Genomic DNA, 20796 nt, shown 5'->3' on the forward strand with positions numbered 1-20796 from the left:
GGGGCAAAAAGTTACATTACCCAATAATGTCAAGGACTGGCTTTGTCATTTGAAATTGCCAGGCTGGTATTGAGGTCTGTTTTATTGTGGATTTAAGCTGTCATGCAGTATATAAATCCTATAGGGTATGCACTCAGTGGCCCCTTTATTTGGTACACCTGTTAACGCAAATAGCCAAAGAATGAATCATGTGGCTGCAACTTAATATATAAAGCATGCAGACATGGTCAAGAGGTTAATATGTTGTTTGACCAAACATTAGAAGGGGGAAGATGCGTGATCTAATGACTTTGATCGTGGTATGATTGCTGGTACCAGATGTGGTGGTTTCAGCATCTCAGAAACAGCTGACCTCCTGGGATTTTCACACAATACAGTCTGTAGAGTTTACAAAGAGTGGTGCGATAAACAAAAAACATCCAGTGTGCGGCAGTTCTGTGGGCGAAAAACACCTGGTTAATGAGAGAGGTCAGAGGAGAATGGCCAGCCTCGTTCCAGTTGACAGAAAAAACACAAATACTCAAATAACCACTCTTTATAATAGTGGTGTGCAGAAGGGCATCTCTAAACGAACAACGCGTCGAACCTTGAAGCAGTTAGGCTACAGCAGCAGAAGACTGCACAGGGGACCACTCCTGTCAGCTAAGAACAAGAAGATGAGGCTACAGTGGGCACGTGATCACCAAAACTGGACGACTGAAGATTGGAAAAACGTCGCCTGGTCTGATGAATCTAGATTTCTGCTGCGACGTGCAGATGGTAGGGTCAGAATTTGGTGTAAACCAAATGAATCCATGTATCCATCCTGCCTGCTGTCAAGGGTACAGGCTGGTGGTAGTGGTGTAATAAGCCCTAAAAAGGCACACAAACATGTTGTATAAACCCACAGAAATACATCCACATGAATGAACCAGAGGAGTACCCATACAAAAGAGCTTGCAAATGTAACAATAATTACAGGGACCAATATTATAGACAATAGAGGGTCCAGATGAAGTATCCAGACAGGCAGTTTATAATCCCCATGCAGTAGACCTACTCTGATAAACAGTCTTGCAGTGTGGGGGAAATTAACCAATCAATCAAAAACCCAGAAAACAATGAGGCCAGAGTGGAACTGTGTCTGCCTGAATATTTCAAGTAACTTTTTCCCCTTGATTTATGCTGATATAGAGATTTTGCTGGGTTACAAACACAAGACAGTAGCCTAACTCGTGCTCTGAGAGCTCACTGCAACTGGCAGTGTGAGTGACAGTTTTTTGATTGTACACTGGAACATTGTGTGGTGGGGAAAAGCCTATGTTCTATTTAAAACTGCCAATTTAATCGTACCTAGTCTTAGTCAGGGTAGACAAAATGCAATGGTATTTCTCAAGAATAAAGAGCAAGGGCCTATTATTTTTCTCCCTGAAAGCTACAGAGGGCTCTGGTCTATTTAGGGATATTTTTACATAACGCACTTCAAATGGGGTTAAACATGGTTCATTTATGGAGAAAATCTGACAACATCCTCAAGGCTTCCAGACTGCTGGTTCCTTGCCCTCAGGAAACTGCGGAAATGTTTAAAGAAAGTAACACACCTGCAGTAATCCACTCAGAGTCTATTGCAGTGGCATGACACTTTCGATTTCCACAGAGAGCAGTAACAGTGGAAAAGTATAACCATAAATTGTCCGTATGCACACAAAGACACACATATAGAAAAACTAAAACTAAAAATCATACACACAAGCAGCTTGTATGGTATTATCTATTTGTGTTTGTGTGTGTGGTGTATTAATACGCTTTGGCTTAAAAGCCTACAGAAGTCCTGCAAGCTGTAGGAAGGGGGTGGTTTCAGAGAAAGCACTCAAAATGCAAAGCAGGCAATGCCTAATCTACCACCCCCCTGCCCTCCCCCCATCCAAGCCTCACCACCCCTCCCCCCATACCCCTCCCCCCATACCCCTCCCCCACTCCCTCTCACGAAGAAGCTGTGATCCGAGCTATCAGAATAAGTCTGGGTTCTCAATAATAAGTTGACAGTAGAAAATGTCTGCTTTCAATTTGGTTGAATCTCCCGCAATTTCATTACATTAAAGTCTCAATGCTTGTTCTTAAATATTAATAAATTACAACTAATGAAAGATACTATATTAAATAAATAATAAAAGACGCACTGTCTTAGGTTAGAACTAAAAGCAGACACCAAAATCAGACCAAATTTATTTATTTTTTAAGTGAAGTAATGACATAGGGAGGTATATTAGTGCCGCACAGACCTCAGTGTACCAAGTTGAACCATGTTGGAAACCACTCCTTATGATTGTGAGTCTCATTATATATATATATATATATATATATATATATATATATAGAGAGAGAGAGAGAGAGAGAGAGAGAGAGCGAGAGAGAGAGAGAGAGAGAGAGAGAGAGAGAGAGAGAGAGAGATGAAACACAAAAGACAAAAGACTGCAAGCACTACAATACATGACAAACTGGAATGAACAGGAATATTCTGACAAACCAAACACATGCAACAATTCGGCATAAAGGTTTACCCTGGGAACAGCACACAATCACACACAGCCAGCTATGGGTGTATAGTGCAGCTGCCACAGCCTTCTTCCAAGATATAAAACCACAAGGGGGAAAAAAAGTTAAGCCATGGAAAAAAAGCAGCAACAAAAAATCCAAATAGCTGGGAGCATAGAGAATGTGTATCAGACAGAGCAGGTTGCTTCTGGGTAGCACAGCTGAAGCTAAACCATTTGCAGACGCAGTGAACTGCCACTGCCGTCACCAATAAGAGTCTTTCCCCTACCCCGGTTACACACTGCCTCATTTCGCATCACATCTGAGGTGCAGCTCTGTGTTACATGGTGAAATATCCCCAAACCCCCCACCAGCATGGTCTAATTAGCCCCTATTAATACCAGCTCTGCTATAAATGGTAACAAGGGCATCCTCTAGAGGTGAAAAGCTTTTACTGATTCACAAGATGAAATGCCACCATGCAAGGAAGGCACAGCACTTAGGCTAACGAGCCGGGAACAATCAAAGGGGTACTTTATATAACAGTCTTTGTTTCCTCTTGTTATATTCTATGCTAGTCTTGGTACGTCAGTGCTATGATATTGTGGTTTAGGTTCAAATGCAGCTAGCTAATTATTCCTGGGATTTAAAAAAAAAAGCAATCAAAAGATATTTATTCCTCTACAACCTCCTCCATTTTTAATCAACAATTGTTAATCAACTGGACTACCCATAGACCACTATATACTCTAACATGGGAAAGAGGTAGACAGGACACACATGGATCCTTCAAATCTTTCCACCACTTCCACAGCAGGGCTCTAGTAGTTTAGAGGCCCCCAATGTGTCTCTCACTGATAGCACTGCAGTGAGCCAACTGACTTTGAACTCTCGCAGCCTAGACAGTGCAGGTGTGTGCTGCTATAAGAGACCCAGGCCCAGTCAGCTTTGACACCCCAGACTGAAATGTGTCTGTCTGGACTGTTGGACCAAACAAGCACTCTAAACACAGGCTTCCAGTGCTGGAGTAGTTCAGAAGCCATCTGGAAAATATGTATTTAAATCCCCGTCCCAAGGAAGCGCAGCTTTGGTGGAGCAAAGTTAACGTCACATAAGGGGTCAATCAGACAACATAAACTGGGCACATAAGACGTGCGCAACCTTGATATGCACCTCTACACCCATCCCACTCCCAGCTCGCCACCTCACAATCTGCCACAGGAGAGCTCTCTTCTAAAGCCAATTTGTGTTTTTTTGTATGCATTCCAAGCTGGGGAAGGAACAACACAATGTGCAGGACAGAGGCCCAGAGTACCCAATAGAGAATCGACCGGCTGATGCTAATGGTGTGGACAACACTTTAGTGAGCTCTGCTTTTGGAAATGCAATCTGCACCCATCCCCCCATGTGTGCAGATTATAACTATGTACCATCAACAACCCCCCCCCCCCACACACACACATGCACAATTTACACATACATTTTCATTCTCTTTTCAATCCCCCCCTCCCCTTCCTCCATCCCTCCAATGATTGCCTTTTTTAATACAGTCTGTTCATTTCTACAGCAATCCAAGTCTATATTTTCTATGGCAGTATAATATGGGGGCAACAGCATAGTGAGTCTGAGCTACAATCTGGACAGAGGTTGTATGCAGAACGTAATCGCCCATTTCTGGCACCTTTGCGGTACTGCTGTACAACCATACAGATGTTCCCAGAGCATGCTAGCTACATGTACATTTTTAACAGGCTTTTGTATGAAATGTAGACACTGATTTACTGCTGTAGAAAGACAGTCGCTTCAGAAAGATATATTCCAATAGCATTAGAGCAGAATGATAAACACTGCCGTACATTCCTACATATTGACTTTCTGTATCACATGGACATATTCCCATGCATTACTGAAGAATGAAACAGGTTCTGTGCATTTTATAGAAGACACACTTTACTATACACGTCTGTACAATATATACCCCTGCATAGGGCCGTGGAACGAGGCAGTAAGTCTTGTCAATTTCAACAGGGTTAGAGTACAGACTGCAGCAGAGGTCTGCTCTGTATATAAACTTTTCCAATTGGTTGTGACTGCATCAGAAGCATTCACCCTATTTGAATGTATTTTTAAATGGCCAACAAACACACACAAAATATCTATAAGCTTCTTTCCAGAAGAGACATGCATAAAAAAAAGAGCTTCGGAGTCTCTTGGCAAGTGGAAGCAACGGAAACACAAGAACATCTCAGAAGAAAGGACTGGAGCTGGGCGTTTGACTACACAAAGGTGGATTTATAGGATGTAAAGCAGTCGGGGGGGAAAAAAAAGAAGGTAGTTTGGAGGTCAGCCACAAAGGTCAGCATGGGCAGAAATAGAGCTTCGATCAGGAACACTGAGAACAAGGAAAGTGTCAGAGAAAAACTGTTATGAGGTTAGCAAAGGAATAGGGATGAGGGATAATCTAATATTACTACCATAAATACTTTAAAAGGCTGTTATAGCCCCTTGTGTTGCACAGTCTGTGCTTTTTCTTTCTTTCTTTCTTTCTTTCTTTTTTTCTTTTTCTATTTACTAATTTTTGTCCAAACCAATTCCTCAGTCAGCTTTTTCAGAAAATATTTGTTTTCTACAACAGACGGTTAATCAAACTGCAATCAAAACAGGAAGAACAGAGGGAATATTAGATACAAGTACAGCTAATCACAGAGCACACTTCACAGGAAACGCAACAAGCACGAAATTAAAATGCAAATAGGAGGACAGCACAAGGTGTCCTGCGCACTGTTACTTCACACCCATTCAGACGTCTGCTCGCCCACTCTCCCTCAACTCAATACCTTGCCTGCTCCTTCCCCATGTCCATCCCTCCCATTCCTGCCCCTCCCCCCACCCCCTCTGGTTTCTCATTAGTCATGTTTTTTTAATTCCCTACTCTGGGACTGATCAGACTAGTTATCGCTGTCACTCGTCTTCTCTCCCAGCTCCCTCTGTTTCTGTCCCTTTCCATCTCTCCATCTGACCCATCTCTCTGTCCCACAGCTTGCCACACCCCACTTCCCCGCCCATCTCCTTCACTCTCACTTTTAATGTCCACTACTCTTTAAGGTCTGTATTTGTCTGTCCCACTTTTTTCAACCAGTTTCCCTTTTTATCATCATCATCATCTTTCTTCTTCTTCTTCTTCTTCTTCTTCTTCTTCTTCTTCTTCTTATTAATAAATGTGAATACAATCAAACATCCCTCTTTCCCATGGTCTGTCTGTCTATCTTTATCCCTAGTTACGTGCTCATCTCTCTGACCGCGTCCCTCCTGCTACTCCTTCCCTGAGTGTCGGTCTGTCCGCTTGTCCACCCCTCCAGCCATGCAGTTGTCTCTGCCTCTGTTTGTCTCGCTGCCTATCTGTCTGGTTTGCCCATCTGTTTGTCTTCCTGCCTCCCTGCCTCCCTGCCTGGCTGTCTGCTTCTCTCCTTCCCTGCCTGTATCTGTCTGCTTCTCTCTCTCGCGCTGTCACCCTCTCCATCTCGGCCCATCTGCTTCCCTCTCTGCAGTCGGGAATGTCGGTGTCTTCTAAACGAGTCCATCTCTCAAAAAGACTCCATTCTCTCTCTCTCAACCCCTGTCAAAGCCCTTGTACTACAAAAGACAGACTGAGCCATGAAGTGACAGGCTCCAATGTACATATTAACTGATAGGGTTTGGAGGGACACCCACACACACACACACACACTCTTATCCTATAACAGACTAGGCTGGATCACGCACAATTCTTGACACTCAAAACATGCTTCACAGGGTTTGCCTCATCTGTGCAACACCAGAGATTAAATGAGCCAACTGACAGCCGCACACTTGCTGAACTCGCTTGCGAGATCACGTCTTTGCTAAAAGTTTCTTGCAGGCTTTTGCGCACCAGCTGAAGTGTGGGGCTCAAAATACTGGCATCTATTACCACTGTTGAAAAGCAGGAGGGTCACACTCCATGCTTCCAGGTCTGCAGGCAGACTCTTCTGCAAGGGAAAGCAGATGCCCAGCCCGTAATTATAACTTTGTATGGAAAAACAATTGCCATTTTCAAGGTTCATCCTGTAGGGCCTTGCCCCACTCGCCCTCTAACAGAAGCTCGCAGGGTACAATATTGCAGGAGAGTGAAAAAGTACTACATTTCTGTCCAGATCTGCTGCTACTACTACTGTTTCTCTGGCTTTAAATCGATCTCTCCCCTTTGGTAGCTCACTCAATTTGTCTATGTGAAAACTACAGCTCCACCATTTGTTTCAGCACTTTCACTGTGGCTTCCCTGTTGTTGTAATACTCCCCCCCCCACCCCACCCCCTCTTCCCCAGCTTCACATCAGTGCTTGAAATGGTAAAACAGCTTCAGACTGACTCTTGTGTTTGCATAAATCATTTTTTGGAAACAATTTGTTTTAAAAATCTAGATTTCAGCATCATTTTTCTTTTTTTGGAACTGTGATGTACAGTTACGTGACTCTGTGTAAAGTTCTGTGAGATGCTGATCAGCAATAACCTGAAAAAAAGGCCCTTGATATAATGCAAACTGATTGATACACCAGTTTGGACGACTGGAGGAAACACAGCATTGTCTTGAGCTTTTGCTGGAGCTTTTGTATATCAGTTATATCATTGTGGTGTGTCATATCTTATTTGCTGCCTGTTCTTAAATACATGCTCAGCTGCTGGTTCTGCACCAAATATCACTTGTCATGCTAAACAATTCAGTCCTGCAAACACTGAAAGAGGGAGAAGTGTATGAGGTTTGCACTGCTTAAAAAAAAATCGCAATGCTTCACGCTTTGACTGGACCGCATTATCCTCATGCTTACAACCCAGGCTACTCTCAAACACACAGAAACACTGAACTGATGCGGACTTATTCCTACCTTAATGCCACAATTTAAGTTTGACAGCAATTATTTAGTCCTGAGGTCTGTCTCCCTAGATGAAGGTGGGGTATGAACGCTTATTTTCCATCCCTCTTAAAACCTTCAATCACTGGATTATAAACCATACTATTGCCACATGCTTTATTTTCGCTTGGGTTCAACATGCTGGTAAAAATTACTTGGGGTCACAAATAATCCTACTTCACCATTTATAGCTTCACAACCCTGACCTGAGAGAAATGCAGACGCACAGATACAACACTAGAATATCTGGCACATCTCTGATAAAGTATCTCTCTTCCTACAGCAAAATGTACATGAAATCACTGTTGAGTTTGGAATGTTATTTTAATTAAGACATCATAGACATCAACAGAAGCCAGACCAAGCTAATGGATAAGTTTGGGAATCTGGGAAGAAGCACTGACAGATAACATGTCTAGAATAATCAAAGGGATATTTTCACCTGCCAACAAAGATAACATAAAAAGGAAGACTCACACTCGAAATGTGTGACATGATGCGAAATGTGGTATCTAGTGAGTCTTTTGACCCCTTCTAAATATGTGCTTTGGTTAATTCTTATTGGCCATATCTTTGAACTCCCAGCTACAACCACATTACATCATGCTGAACAGAACAGCCTAAGCATTTTTGTTTTTATTTTTATTGCCCTTGTGAAAGATGCCTTAATATATGGAAAACAAAGAGTGCCTCAGAAGCGACGTCTTGAAAACGATTACAATCTTTTCATGTAAAATAAATAAATGAATACGTTGTCAGGATGTTAGCAGTGTAAAGAAATATGACGGGCATGTAACTTAAACAGCTGTAGCAGCATTGAAGGAAGTAGACATTTTGCAGAGCCCTGGTAGCCTAAACAGGCAGATCTTGACTGTTATCAGGTCTCAGATAAAAAGCTAACAGACTAAGACAATCCTGCATAGATTTTGATGGATAAATATGACTTAACCAGCAGAATAAACTAAATATTATAGAAAGCTTGCTGTCAGTATTCTTTTTTTCCACAGGTCAAAGGAAACTTAGTAAGAGGTTTCCCTTGACTCTTATGATTAATGGCATGTAATTTAGATTAGAATAATGTAGGACAAAGGACAAAATGAACCCTAGGTTGACCACAACCTTGACAATAAAAGCAAGCATCAGGGTTTACCATCTGAAATTATGAATAAGTGCAGGAGACACTTCTTTACACAGAGAGTCGTCACAATCTGAACAAACTTCCCAGCGATGTGGTTGAAGCTGAATATTTGGGAACATTTAAAATAGACTGGATAGGATCCTTGGATCACTTAGATATTAATGACCACCAAACGAGCATGATGGGTCGAATGGCCTCCACTCGTTTGTAAACATTTGTACATTCTTATGTTATGCAACCCTGATATTAACATGAACATATAAATAACATACAAACAACTCAGACAGGACAGCACATAAACAGCTAACCCTGTAGAATGTAATGCAACACATAGGTAGAGATGACAGACATACAGACAGGTTGTTTGAGAGAAATAGGTCATGTAGCTAAAAATATCTAACAGTATTTCATGCACTTCTTGAAGATAGAAGAAAGGAGAAACAGGGGATGGTGTGCATCTTGCAGATTTTTTTTTTAAGCATTTCCTTGCAAAACAGGAAAAAAAAATGAAGGGAAAAATCTAGAACCTAGTCGGCTGAAGCTACAGTGCACTGCGGTGCTGCATAAACCGCGCCGAGCATGGAATTATAGAGAATTCATTTATTTCAAATCACTGAAGCAAAACAGAATAACTATCGGATCCGTCAGCAGACGGCGTCCTGTTATAAATGGAGAGAGAGAGAGAGAGAGAGAGAGAGAGAGAGAGAGAGAGAGAGAGAGAGAGATTAGAGTGGGATTAATCCTGTGGAAAAGGTTAAGGAATGCTCCGTGGGATTTTTAGTTTCAAGACATTACCAGATTGGGAGACACAGAGAGACTGATTTAAGGCGTGCAGCGTCACACGAGTGAGGAGTCTTAGGTCTCACACGTTGTATCAACACGAGGGAGAAACTATGTAGTTAAAAATAAAACACAAATAAAGGCAGGGAATAGAAGGTAGACACGGGTTAATTAAGGTAAATGCGTTTTTAAAGTTATTACCCTTTAAAACGTACCAGCTGTCTGTTGAATGCCTCTCCAAGTTTTGGCTATTTCAATGGGTTTCGTTTGATTGCTTTCGTTTTTATTCAGTATTTTCGTCTAAAATGACCTCTTTCGTCTCCTTGTGTGCAAGAATGTTTGTGTAAAGCGGCCGCTGCGCGACTGCTCGCCAGCCCGTGTGTAGTGTGTAGTGTGCAGTGTGTAGTGTGTAGTGTGCAGTGTGTAGTGTGTAGTGTGCAGTGTGTAGTGTGTAGTGTGTAGTGTGCAGTGTGTAGTGTGCAGTGTGCAGTGTGTAGTGTGCAGTGTGTAGTGTGCAGGGTGTAGTGTGTAGTGTGTAGTGTGCAGGGTGTAGTGTGTAGTGTGCAGTGTGTAGTGTGCAGGGTGTAGTGTGCAGTGTGTAGTGTGTAGTGTGCAGTGTGTAGTGTGCAGTGTGTAGTGTGCAGTGTGTAGTGTGCAGTGTGCACGGTGCAGTGTGTAGTGTGTAGTGTGCAGTGTGTAGTGTGTAGTGTGTAGTGTGCAGTGTGTAGTGTGCAGTGTGCAGTGTGTAGTGTGCACGGTGCAGTGTGCAGTGTGCAGTGTGTAGTGTGCAGTGTGCAGTGTGTAGTGTGCACGGTGCAGTGTGCAGTGTGCAGTGTGTAGTGTGCACGGTGCAGTGTGTAGTGTGCAGTGTGTAGTGTGCAGTGTGCAGTGTGGAGTGTGCAGTGTGGAGTGTGTAGTGTGCAGTGTGGAGTGTGCAGTGTGTAGTGTGCAGTGTGCAGTGTGCAGTGTGCAGTGTGTAAATTGTAGTGTGTAGTGTGCAGTGTGTAGTGTGCAGTGTGGAGTGTGCAGTGTGGAGTGTGGAGTGTGGAGTGTGGAGTGTGCAGTGTGTAGTGTGCAGTGTGCAGTGTGCAGTGTGTAGTGTGCAGGGTGGAGTGTGGAGTGTGCAGTGTGGAGTGTGCAGTGTGCAGTGTGCAGTGTGCAGGGTGCAGGGTGGAGTGTGGAGTGTGCAGTGTGCAGTGTGGAGTGTGCAGTGTGCAGTGTGGAGTGTGGAGTGTGCAGTGTGCAGTGTGCAGTGTGCAGTGTGTAGTGTGCAGTGTGCAGTGTGCAGTGTGCAGTGTGCAGTGTGCAGGGTGTAGGGTGGAGTGTGCAGTGTGCAGTGTGCAGTGTGCAGTGTGCAGTGTGGAGTGTGCAGTGTGGAGTGTGCAGTGTGCAGTGTGCAGTGTGCAGTGTGCAGTGTGCAGTGTGTAGTGTGCAGTGTGCAGTGTGCAGTGTGTAGTGTGCAGTGTGCAGTGTGTAGTGTGGAGTGTGCAGTGTGGAGTGTGGAGTGTGCAGTGTGCAGTGTGTAGTGTGTAGTGTGTAGTGTGTAGTGTGCAGTGTGTAGTGTGCAGTGTGTAGTGTGTAGTGTGCAGTGTGCAGTGTGTAGTGTGTAGTGTGCAGTGTGCAGTGTGTAGTGTGCAGTGTGCAGTGTGTAGTGTGCAAGGTGCAGTGCTCTCCCAGACATCCAGCTTCGACAGGGAGAAGCACTAGCCACGGTCACCTGGAGCAGCTCTCCAACTCTGCATCCTTCTCGGTCTTGTCATAAACGGTGTGCAAATACATGCATTGAAAAGTAGACCCGTACAGATCATAGACACAGAGCCAGCACGCTTCCATCACTCATAATGCAATTCCAGGACTCCAATTATATGTCCAGTCGGAGCAGCGGAGGCAGTCAGTCACCCTCGGTAATGCGGAAGCCTGAATTGTGTGTCAAGTCTAGACTGAGGTGAGACCCGAAGAAAGCCAGAAGAAAACTGGACTGGCTATATAGAAATCCGCTTGGGCAAAATGTTTTAAACCCCATCAGCGTTTCCTAATTTTAGTGTATTATTCATTTAAACGTATTGTCATGTTTAATCTTAACATCATAACAATCACAACAATCCACGATTGCTCGCTATTGTTGTAACACTTGGACATCGTTCTTCTAAATAGAGGTTAAAAGTTCCTTCCCTGGAATATTTTCCCCAAACAAAAGCAACAATCTTCTGTTCTTCCTTAGACTACACCTGGGAGCTTTTTCAAGTGTAGCCTTCAGTTCTTTTATTTTTAAGCAGTGTGGATTATTCCACCTGTTCGTACAAAGTCTGAAACATTGGAAGGAAAACGCTTCATCAATACAATCTCAGGCAGATGTCGCCTGCACAATTTTCATTTGGTTTTGGAAACACCTAGTTGGCTCTAGCATTGCAATGTGTCAAATTCGGATACAGGTAGCATCTGACTGATACCTCGGTAGACCATTTCTTTGTTACAGGTAGGCATTTCTGTTATTTGGCAGAGGGGCAATGCATTGCAAATAAATAAATAAATAAATAAATAAACAGACGATAAATCAAGTCTGTGGTACAGGTCTACTTAGTTGCAGGTATATCGTGTTAATAGGGCTCCAGCCACCTATAGGCAGCTGTATGTGTAGGCGGCTGTCGCGCTTTGCACTGTATCCCAGTGTCGGTCTGCACAAAGGATTCGCACATGAACTTGACGGAATTTTCCCATTAAGCGGCTGTCTGCAGCAGTCTGCACACTATCACTTGTGTGCATGCGATTATAACAAGGGCACACGATCCGGCCTCTGTAGACAACATTTCAGCAACCATTTTTGCACAAAGTGAGCTGCATTTTAAGACTGATATCTTAAAACACACACACACACACACACACACACACACAAACGCGAAAAGGTGTCAGAATTAGGACTCACACTAACAGGGTGAACACGAATGCATACATGCCTATTATTCGTATTCTTCTTCTCCTTATTAAGAATAATAATATTCATAATCATAAGAATAACAGCAGCACAGAAACACAATCGGTGGTCAACGGGATGCTGTGGCGACCGCTATACCTGTTTATGGATCCTAGCGCTGTCAATTTGTCACAGGTACTCAGCTAAAATATATTTCCCCCACACACACACACACACACAAGTACTCGGTGAAAGAAAGAAAGAAAATTACAGAAAAACGCGTCACAGCCAACAAGCATGCAAGTCCCTAAATATAGAAATCGGTCCGGTCACTAAACTGCACTCCAGGCTCACATTCCAGCATAGCCTGCGTTTGTGCAGGCGAGCGAATATACAATATAACTCGCCGCTCGCACAGCACTGCCTGCACATCTCGCCTCATGCAAAAGAATGGACCTGTCACTTGCCACCCTTATTTTCCCGATTTCATTAAAACACCCTGCCTATGTTATAGCTACTTTTTAACGATGCATTACATTTTTAAGTGATTCCTACAAAACATGAAAACTGACAACCGGCGCCGGATTTAGAAATGCTGAGAAAAACAACGGTAAAAAAAATCTTTACTTACGATTTCAGAGGGTTTTGAATGACTGTGGCCATTTTGATATAGTATAATACAATGTAACACTGCAGATCCCGGTATTGTACATGTAATATACCAGCAATTTTCAATTTCATTCATTCTCTGGGGCTGCGGCTGGAGAAAGCGACCAATCGCAATCGACCGGCTTTTTGGTACTTTTTGGGAAATGTAGTTTTTCTTGGCATCGGCTTAAAACAGGGGAAGGTGGAACTGTACTTTGACTCCCAGTGTGCACTGCGTTTAACAGTACAACAGTCCCGCCTTGGACATGCACGGATTAGCCCAAAAACCTACTGTAATGTCAAGGTTGGGCCACAGACCTGTCAATCAAAAGATAACTCTTTTTTACTGACAATAATAGATAAGGGTTTTTCTTTTTTTCTTCTTCTTCTTGCAAATATTATTAAGACTGTTTGAGGGCGAGGCTTTTAGAAATACCTAAAACTCCATTTTAAATACGATTCTTCCAACATGCTACCATTAAAATGACGATTGTTCAGAACAATACATTTGAAAATATTGTATCAATTAATGAAATTAATAATGCACACATACATGTATACTATTTTAAAAAGTAGCAACACTTAATATAATAATTAGTAGTACTGATGTTGTTGTTAATAATAATAATACAATGTTAAAATGTTATATGCATTTCCCCCACCCATTCATACACAATCTATAATAATTGATTATGCACTGTTACATTTTATAATAATAATAATAACTATTATTTAATTTAAACATTGCATGGAAAATGCTGTGCCCACTTATGTTTAAAGTAAATTTCCTCAAAGGTCTTCATGTATGGTCTGCTATATTATTTATTTAAGCAAAGATGTTATGCCAAAATGCAGATGAACAAATTCCAGAAGAAATATCACAATTGTGTAGGATCACTGTGTCCTCAGACAATGTGCAGGCTGAAGGTGCTAAGAAGCCAGCGCAAACAAAAATAACAGGATGAAAGACTCAACAGATTCATTTTTTTAAAAGGCAAATCAGCAGAATGTGTTTTATTATTACTTATCTGTTTTTACCCTCTTTTATTCAAATTGATATTATTGAGTGAGCTGGGAGAGTGGTGATGTGGACTGAAATCATACAAAGGATTTCAAAGGGAGTATTTGAAGGCTACCATGAACCACGGAGGAAGCTGCAATAAAGTGTGTATGGCAGCTTCAGGTGTGAGAGGCCTTGTACTAATAGAAGGCAACACATATGAAGGCATTTATAGAGGAATCTGAAAACAAAATCGACAAAGGAACCGAAATGAATGTTTCTGAGATCTGAACTTCCGACTGATTGTGAATATTGTATTTTGCCTGTCAAAAATCTTAGTTTTATGTATTTTCTTTTACAAAATATTGGAGAAAAAAACATGACATTTCATTGCAACATTCACATACAACATAAAAAGTTGCATTTTATAAATTGTTTCAGCATTTTAATGTATCTGAACTTACAGCAAGTACAAAACGGACAATGGGGTCTTCTGTGTCCATCAATCCATCCATGCATACATAGAACCAAAAACAAACTTTCAGGACCATGTGGCAAGTGGTAGCTGAGATGCGGCATTTTCAAAATCTAACCCACTACCTCCAAAACACAAACTAGCAGTAAAGTGCTGGTTTAAATCCCAGTCTTGAAACATGATGCTCTGCATGTTCCCACTGTCAATGTAAGCTTCCGAGAAATTGATCTATAATTTGTCACTGTATCATTCATACACCAGGGAGATATTAAATGATGGAAAGTGAGAAAACAATTAGCCTTACATACATATTTTTACACACCAGTCATTTCAAAAGAGTCAAACACACAACAAAACATCTAGGTACGTAGAGTGGGTCACTTTCAGTGTGTTTCTGTAAAGGCGATCGCCAGTCTCTCGTGTTCCCAAAATGTAAAAAAATTTACCTAGCACAATAAACTCACAAAATCTACTTTGTATCTTTAGGTTTTGCTAATAAAGTCTACTGAAAATGACATGTTATAAGAGCAAATTTTACATTTGAAAAAAATATAGGCCTGCCTTCCAAAATAGCAGGAAAATCTGAATGAGCTTTATAGGTGCTTCACGTACCAATGTGTTTTCCAGTTATGTCCAGTTTTTATGTGTCTTAATTTTACAGGTTGCACTTCTGAGTTTCCCACAGCTATATTCAGGCCAGAATAAAAACACTGATTTCTGAGATATCCCTTGGACAGATCATGAATTTCAAGCAAAGACTCAACCATGAAGACCAAGGAGCTTTCAAAGCAAGTCAGGGATACAATCATTGAAAAGCACAGGTCAGGAGAAGGGTACAAAACATATGGAAGTCTCTAAATATCCCTGAGAGCAGAGTCTACTCAATCATAAAAAAACTGAAGTTGCATTGCAGGGTGGCAAGAAGGAAGTCTACAAATTACTAAAAATAAGCCATCTCAAAGCCTGCATGGAGTTTGCAAAGCACCTGAGTGATCCTGCAATAATGTTGAATAAGGTGCTGTGGTTTGTCAAGACCAAATTGAAATGTTTTGGTCTAAATGTAAAAGTATTACGTCTCAGACTCATCACAGCACATCAACCAGTCAAAACCATCCCTACAGTCAAGCCTGATGGTGGCAGCATCATGCTATGGGGAGGCTTCTCCTCAGCAGGGACTGGAAAGCTTGTTGGGATTGGAGGAAACTTAAAACTGGAATGAAAATTCACCTTTCAGCAGGATTCAAAGCACAAGGCCAAAGCTACACTGCAGTGGCTAAAAAATAAGTGAATGACTGAAGTATGGCCCAATCAAAGTCCTGGCTTGAATGCTATTGAGAATCTGAGGAAAGACTTGAAAACTGCTGTCCTTAAGTGATCCAAAAGCAACTTGAGTGAGCTTGAGCAATTCTGCCAAAAAGAATGGGCAAACATTACACCAAGTCAGTGTGCAAAGTCCTGTGCAAAGTCCTGTGCAAAGTCCTGTGCAAAGTCCTGTGCAAAGTCCTGTGCAAAGTCCTGTGCAAAGTCCTGTGCAAAGTCCTGTGCAAAGTCCTGTGCAAAGTCCTGTGCAAAGTGCCCCCCACAGCATAACAGAGCCTCTAGACCCCCCTCACTCTCCTCTTGCTATCTTGATCCAAAATCAACATCAACTCAGCATTTTTATACATGCCACAGAGCATGATAGGATGTTAATTGCTTAATTGTATAATACAGTTCACCTCTTTGGAGGCATCTACATTCGTTATGTTCCTCCACACACACACACCTGAAGTGCAACCTTTAAATCAGGGGTGTCAAATTCCTGGAGGGTCATAGTTAATTGCATGGTTATCTGGGTGGATTTAGTATTTCTCTCCAGACTCCAAAGTGTTTTGTGGGTACAATATCTTGGAATATCCATCATATTTTAAGTTATCAGCTGTGCAAAGACACTGTGGCCCTGCAAGACTAGAGTATGACACCACTTATATTAAATATAATGGAATAACTCTCGGTCTAAGTGAAGTTCTATCACTTGCCATCAAATATTAGATTATTGATGCCCCAAAATGTGAGGTCATATACTGTAGATTCTAGATTTCTTTCTTTCTGAAATTAAAATAAAATTATATATATATTATATCTCTAATAATGTTTAATTTACATAAGCTACTAATAAAACAAATATATATATACAGCTCTGGAAAAAATTAAGAGACCACTCCAAAATCAATCAGAGCTATATATTATTTCAGATAGAATAGAAGACAGGTTTTTTGGTGTCTTTCAAAATGGCCACCAGAAAATGAAGACAGATAGTTATTAATATATATATATATATATATTTATTTATACAGATATGATTGACTTCAAATGAGAAGTAACAGGGGTAGAACAGCCTAGTGAATATGTCAAGATTATGAACAAAATAAAATATGTGTTATTTTCTACCATGGTAAAAATAAGGGCCTAATAGGTAAATTGGCTTAAAGGGTATTTTAAAAAAGAAAAAAATGTATCACTTAATCTGACTTGTGGTCCAGTTGTCATGGGATGAATCCAATGTAAACCCGCCACAGGTCACAACACAGGAGTCTGAGCTGCATAGCTAACACAGAGCAGAGAGTAAACCACTATAAATAATACATTAGCATGAATCACTTTTCAAGAGAATGAAGACACCCCCCTCCTGCCATCTATATCTATTGCTCTGCGACACAGCATGCTACCATACATACTCTGGAGTGTCGTAATTACTAAAACCCAAAAGTCATTAACACACAGTATCTTCAAAACTACAGAATTATTTCTTTCTAAACCTTGGTTAATAATCATCAGCCTATCGGCTTCAATCCACAGCAGAGGTTGACAACTTAAATACATAGAGCAGTTTTTGCAGTTGCTATATATATATACATAATAGAGGATATACACTCACCTAAAGGATTATTAGGAACACCTGTTCAATTTCTCATTAATGCAATTATCTAACCAACCAATCACATGGCAGTTGCTTCAATGCATTTAGGGGTGTGGTCCTGGTCAAGACAATCTCCTGAACTCCAAACTGAATGTCTGAATGGGAAAGAAAGGTGATTTAAGCAATTTTGAGCGTGGCATGGTTGTTGGTGCCAGACGGGCCGGTCTGAGTATTTCACAATCTGCTCAGTTACTGGGATTTTCACGCACAACCATTTCTAGGGTTTTCAAAGAATGGTGTGAAAAGGGAAAAACATCCAGTATGCGGCAGTCCTGTGGGCGAAAATGCCTTGTTGATGCTAGAGGTCAGAGGAGAATGGGCCGACTGATTCAAGCTGATAGAAGAGCAACTTTGACTGAAATAACCACTCGTTACAACCGAGGTATGCAGCAAAGCATTTGTGAAGCCACAACACGTAAAACCTTGAGGCGGATGGGCTACAACAGCAGAAGACCCCACCGGGTACCACTCATCTCCACTACAAATAGGAAAAAGAGGCTACAATTTGCACAAGCTCACCAAACTTGGACAGTTGAAGACTGGAAAAATGTTGCCTGGTCTGATGAGTCTCGATTTCTGTTGAGACATTCAGATGGTAGAGTCAGAATTTGGCGTAAACAGAATGAGAACATGGATCCATCATGCCTTGTTACCACTGTGCAGGCTGGTGGTGGTGGTGTAATGGTGTGGGGGATGTTTTCTTGGCACACTTTAGGCCCCTTAGTGCCAATTGGGCATCGTTTAAATGCCACGGCCTACCTGAGCATTGTTTCTGACCATGTCCATCCCTTTATGACCACCATGTACCCATCCTCTGATGGCTACTTCCAGCAGGATAATGCACCATGTCACAAAGGTCGAATCATTTCAAATTGGTTTCTTGAACATGACAATGAGTTCACTGTACTAAACTGGCCCCCACAGTCACCAGATCTCAACCCAATAGAGCATCTTTGGGATGTGGTGGAACGGGAGCTTCGTGCCCTGGATGTGCATCCCACAAATCTCCATCAACTGCAAGATGCTATCCTATCAATATGGGCCAACATTTCTAAAGAATGCTTTCAGCACCTTGTTGAATCAATGCCACGTAGAATTAAGGCAGTTCTGAAGGCGAAAGGGGGTAAAACACAGTATTAGTATGGTGTTCCTAATAATCCTTTAGGTGAGTGTATATATATATATATATATATATATATATATATATAAAAAAAACACTGACTAGGCCTTACAAAGGTAGTGTCTCTTTAGTCATCTTTGCCAGGTCAGGACTTGAAATGACTACACATATAGGCTATATTTAACTCAGCAGGCCTGAAAAAAAACCTGGGATCTTTTCTGACCACATTGTCAAAATGCCCCTTTTATGTGGCGTGCAATGATGATTGAGGGTGATATATATAACTGGATTAGAGCTCTCTATGGCCACTGGCCCATTGGAATTGTACTCTCACCTTACAACAGGTAGACCTGGGGACCATGAAAGGGCACACAAGGGAAGTTCTATTTCAGGGAAGGCAGGAGGGATTTTGCATTTGAGCATTTTTCTGGAAGTCCTGCTCTAATAGAAGGCTCCAAGGTGGTATGAAAACAATAATACAAGTTTCAATCTAGATCAGTCCCCAAATTAAAAACAATATCCAGATCAGCAGGGACACACGCACCCGGTGACACAAATGGAAATTGGGCTTCAAGGCATTCAAGACAGGAGACACTTCTTCACACAGAGAGTCGTCACAATCTGGAACAAACTCCCCAGCGATGTGGTAGAAGCTGAAAATTTGGGAACATTTGAAGTCAGACTGGATAGGATCACTCAGTTATTAATGGACACCAAATGAGCACGATGGGACAAATGGCCTCCTCTCGTTTGTAAACTTTCTTATGTTCTGATGTTCTAATATACATTAATGAAAGCAGAATAAACCCCATCAGATCTGCTGAATTACCCGATTTCTGAAGAATGCTGAAAATGGTGAAGAGCAGTGCTAAAATGTCACTAAGCCTCTGCCGCTATGCTACTATTTCTGAGCTGTGACAAAGGCTATTTATAGCTGGCACTTCACAAATATTTAATGAACATGATATGGAATAATTTGCTGAGGAGCTGCTGCTCTGTGAACCGGTGAAAATATCAAACTGAAATGCATGGCCTTTTATATGTGCTTTCGGTTCTTTCTTAAAGCCTCTCTCTCTCTCACACAACAGGGGCTGGGCGTGTCTGGGGAGCACAATGCATTGGATTAGACAGCATATCCAAACGGCAGAAACCATTAGAATGTGGTATTTAGTAACAATCTATTAAATTTACCCCCTCTTTTAATTTTTTTTTAAATGATAAATAATTTAAGAGTCAACCTTTTTCATCACTATTTCTATCCAATTGACATCAAACATCTTCTTTGCAATAGATGCAGCCCATTAGTTCTCTGTCAGCGTGGACCCTCAAACAGCTTTCAACATTCACATCCAAGGTGGTAAAATTCAGATTCAATAATCCAGTTTCCCGTCATGGTTTCAAGGTAATTATGGCCACATTTGAAAACCTTTACACGCGTGCAAAGGGTTTGCCAAGATTTTGAACTTGCAAATTCTATACCAAGGCACCTCTGTCATTAGAGACCTCTGATAAACACTAGCATAAAAAGCAATCTTCAAGATTAATATATTTTTTTATACAACTATGCATCTTTTTTTATTATTATTTCATGCCACTGGCTGTTTGGGTTGGTGTAGTCAGTGCACTCTCATTCTCACCACAGGGGCAGCATTTTAAACCATGCGTTTAAACACTGTGAGCCAGAACAGCACGTTAAAGCGAAAGAACGCTTAATACACACAGGAGCCCATGTACTTAGCGTTTGTGGTGGGAATTGCATTTCGTTTTAGAACAGGAACAATACTCTCAGAGGCAACATTGTAAAACACAGGATTGTGAACAGCAGCAGCAACTGTGGGAGCAGAAAGGAACACCAGCTCAACCAGGAACCCTGAGGGCTTCCAAGAAAGAAGAGGAGAAGAGGCAGGATTCCCTATGAATAAATAAAGGAATAAATAAACAAGAATAAATAAATAAATACATAAAGAGAGGGAGGGAGCAGAAACAAAATCCAGATATTTTATATATATATATATGTATACACACACACACATTTCTAAAAGGTATTTTTTCATTCAATTACCTTCTTGGGGATGCTAAACAAATAAACATAAGCAAAGCTACATTACAGAGGGCTAAGAGAATTTATCAGAAAACATGTGGTCATCTAGGGGATTCGTTCAGCATATCATATGAGAGAGCTGTGAAATATTTAAATGCTTAAGGGGACTTTTATAATGACACTGGGGTTGTGACTGAGGATGCAGGTTAGCAACATGGATTACAGTGAACTCTGCAATGGCTGGCTCTTGCTGTGTGATGAAGTATATAGGTTTCCAAAACTC

This window comes from Amia ocellicauda, chromosome 5, assembly GCF_036373705.1.
Source record: "Amia ocellicauda isolate fAmiCal2 chromosome 5, fAmiCal2.hap1, whole genome shotgun sequence".
Taxonomy (NCBI): Eukaryota; Metazoa; Chordata; class Actinopteri; order Amiiformes; family Amiidae; genus Amia; species Amia ocellicauda.